Source organism: Salvelinus fontinalis, chromosome 2, assembly GCF_029448725.1.
Source record: "Salvelinus fontinalis isolate EN_2023a chromosome 2, ASM2944872v1, whole genome shotgun sequence".
Lineage (NCBI taxonomy): Eukaryota > Metazoa > Chordata > Actinopteri > Salmoniformes > Salmonidae > Salvelinus > Salvelinus fontinalis.
Genome location: NC_074666.1, coordinates 55627790 through 55631950, shown reverse-complemented (window position 1 = coordinate 55631950; position 4161 = coordinate 55627790).

Below are 4161 nucleotides of genomic sequence, written 5' to 3'. Positions count from 1 at the left end.
TTTGCCTCCATGTTTTACTATTGTTTTGTGTAGGCTATTAGTTTAATTGTATGATTGACACTGACGCACATTCATGACCTACAGTATGTCTTGCATAGTTGAAATTCAGTCCAGACATCTGCCATAACATGTTATTGCATAAGCATTGATGTTACAGAGGCTGAATCATAGAAATATAATCACATTCTAGTTCTGTGGGCTGACTGACCTACTGTACTGACAAACAAGTTCAAATAGCCTGGCAGCTTCACTTTGCATTGTGATTCACATTTCTTTTTTCTGCCACTGTTATGTTGCCTCGTGTATATTTATTTTTCGTATTTCTTGTCTTGGATGAATGCCAGTATCATCTCAGATCTTGCTGGGGTGGGTGGAAAGAAAATGTTGCCGTTTTAAAGCTACATTTCTTGCAATTCTTTACATTTTTCCATGTCTAATGTGTATTCATTTGATAAGAGTGACAACCTACATTCAAAAAAGTTAGCTGTTGTGGGCTAGTTGATCTGGACATGTCTGACAAGTTATAAATAGCTCTCTAATGTATACAATGACGAACATGACAAGAGAAACTGATGATGCACTACCCAATTTAGAAATTGCACCTTGTGCATTCTACTATTAAACTTTCAAGAGTACATTTTAAGCCGTAGTTCCCTAGGGGGCGCGCCTCACAGTTTGGGAACCACTGACTTAGGTAATTGTATTAGACTTGATTTGTGGTCATATTACTACAACTCTAAATTTTCAATTAATTTCTTTTTTCATGGAATTACATAGATACACGACGAGGCGTGGCTTAACGTGACCACGGCCCGGAGTAAGGTACAGACGTGGGGTACTCCCATGTTAAATTGCCTACTTGACTCGACCAGACAACGGCTGTATTCTTTATTTTAGTCTATAAACATTTTGGATATGCTCGGTTAGTCATTTTTAACATTTCCATGTCTTAAATTACAAACTACATCATACCTAAAAACACTGATTCTAAATGTAAAAATGTTAGCATGAACAGAGACTGTCGCATGGAATGTAGCTACGTCACGATCAGCCAACGAGCCGATCCCAAATTACTTTCTTCAGATAGCAAACGTTAGCTAACTAATCCTGTTTTTATAGCTAAAATGCAGAGAAGCTGTTGCGTACCGTTTTGTTTGAACAATAGTAAGAGAAAGGACCACCAAATCAAGTTTCATCAACTGCCCAATGACCAGGTTAGACGAACCTCATGGTTTCAGGCTATACGCCGCCATTGATGGAAATCTGTGGGCACCGGTTACTCGATACATTTCAAGCACTTCATTCACTGTAAGTGGCTAGCTAACACTGTTTATTTATTTATTTTTATTTCACCTTTATTTAACCAGGTAGGCTAGTTGAGAACAAGTTCTCATTTGCAACTGCGACCTGGCCAAGATAAAGCAAAGCAGTTCGACACATACAACAACACAGAGTTACACATGGAATAAACAAACACAGCCAATAATACAGCAGAAAAAAGTCTATATACAGTATGTGCAAATGAGGTAGGAATAATGGCAATAAATAGGCCATGGTGGCGAAGTAATTACAATATAGCAATTAAACACTGGAATGATGAATGTGCAAGTAGAGATACTGGGGTGCATAGGAGCAAGATAAATAAATACAGTATGGGGATGAGGTAGTTGGATGGGCTATTTACAGATGGGCTATGTGTAGTGATCTGTGAGCTGCTCTGACAGCTGGTGCTTAAAGCTAGTGAGGGAGATATGAGTCTCCAGCTTCAGTGATTTTTGCAGTTTGTTCCAGTCATTGGCAGCAGAGAACTGGAAGGAAAGGCGGCCAAAGGAAGAATTGGCTTTGGGGGTGACCAGTGAAATATACCTGCTGGAGCATGGTGACCAGTGAGCTGAGATAAGGCGGGCCTTTACCTAGCAGAGACTTGTAGATGACCTGGAGCCAGTGGGTTTGGCCATGAAGCGAGGGCCAGCCAACGAGAGCGTACAGGTCGCAGTGGTGGGTAGTATATGGGGCTTTGGTGACAAAACAGATGGCACTGTGACAGACTGCATCCAATTTGTTGAATAGAGTGTTGGAGGCTATTTTGTAAATGACATCGCCGAAGTCAAGGATCATTTACATTACATTTAAGTCATTTAGCAGACGCTCTTATCCAGAGCGACTTACAAATTGGTGCATTCACCTTATGACATCCAGTGGAACAGCCAATTTACAATAGTGCATCTAAATCTTTTAAGGGGGGGGGGCAGAAGGATTGCTTTATCCTATCCTAGGTATTCCTAGGGATCGGTAGGATGGTCAGTTTTACGAGGGTATGTTTGGCAGCATGAGTGAAGGATGCTTTGTTGCGAAATAGGAAGCCGATTCTAGATTTAATTTTGGATTGGGGATGCTTGATGTGAGTATGGATGGAGAGTTTACAGTCTAGCCAGACACCTAGGTATTAGTAGTTGTCCACATATTCTAAGTCAGAACCGTCCAGAGTAGTGATGCTGAATGGGCGGGCAGGTGTGGGTTTTACTTATTTAGTTGTACTTGCATTTAAGAGCAGTTGGAGGCCACGGATGGAGAGTTGTATGGCATTGAAGCTCATCTGGAGGTAAGTTAACACAGTGTCCAAAGAAGTGCCATATGTATACAGAATGGTGTTGTCTGCGTAGAGGTGGATATATCATTGATATATACAGAGAAAAGAGTCGGCCTGAGAATTGAACCCTGTGGCACCCCCATAGAGACGGCCAGAGGTCCGGACAACAGGTTTGACACACTGAACTCTATCAGTGAAGTAGTTGGTGAACCAGGCGAGGCAATCATTTGAGAAACCAAGGCTGTTGAGTCTGCCGATAAGAATGTGGTGATTGACAGAGTCGAAAGCCTTGGCCAGGTTGATGAATACGGCTGCACAGTAATGTCTCTTATCGATGGCGGTTATGATATCGTTTAGGACCTTGAGCGTGGCTGAGGTGCACCCATGACCAGCTCTGAAACCAGATTGCATAGCGGAGAAGGTACGGTGGGATTCGAAATGGTCGGCAATCTGTTTGTTAGCTTGGCTTTCGAAGACCTTAGAAAGGCAGGGTAGGATAGATATAGGTCTGTAGCAGTTTGGGTCTAGAGTGTCTCCCCCTTTGAAGAGGGGGATGACTGCGGCAGTTTTCCAATCTTTGGGATCTTTTCCAATCTTTGTTTGTACCCGTGCGGCAAACTAGCTGTGTATTGCCTGTGTAAACCTGGAGATTTCACCAAGACGACATCCCTAGCCACATACCGCCTCAATAGATCCTTCTAAGCAGAGTTCCTCTGTCCAGTGTCTGTGTTCTTTTGCCCATCTTAATCTTTTATTTTTATTGGCCAGTCTGAGATATGGCTTTTTCTTTGCAACTGCCTAGAAGGCCAGCATCCCGGAGTCGCCTCTTCACTGTTGACTTTGAGGGTTTTGCGGGTACTATTTAATGAAGCTGCCAGTTGAGGACTTGTGAGGTGTCTGTTTCTCAAACTAGACACTCTAATGTACTTGTCCTCTTGCTCAGTTGTGCACCGGGGCCTCCCACTCCTCTTTCTATTCTGGTTAGAGCCTGTTTGCGCTGTTCTGTGAAGGGAGTAGTACACAGCATTGTACGAGATCTTCAGTTTCTTGGCAATTTCTCACATGGAATAGCCTTAATTTCTCAGAACAAGAATAGACTGACGAGTTTCAGAAGAAAGGCTTTGTTTCTGGCCATTTTGAGCCTGTAATCGAACCCACAAATGATGACGCTCCAGATACTCAACTAGTCTAAAGGACAGTTTTATTGCTTCTTTAATCAGAACAACAGTTTTCAACTGTGCTAACATAATTGCAAAAGGGTTTTCTAATGATCAATTAGCTAATCCAAGTTTATCATTTTAAAAGGCTAACACAAAGTGCCATTGGAACACAGGAGTGATGGTTGCTGATAATGGGCCTATGTACATATTCCATAAATAATTGTCCGTTTCCAGCTACAATAGTCATTTACAACATCAACAATGTGTACACTGTATTTCTGATCAATATGATGATATTTTAACGGACAAAAAAAAATATTTTTCTTTCAATAACAAGGACTTTTCTAAGTGACCCCAAACTTTTGAACGGTAGTGTGTTAGAAGGCTGTTCATTGACTATAGCTCAGCCTT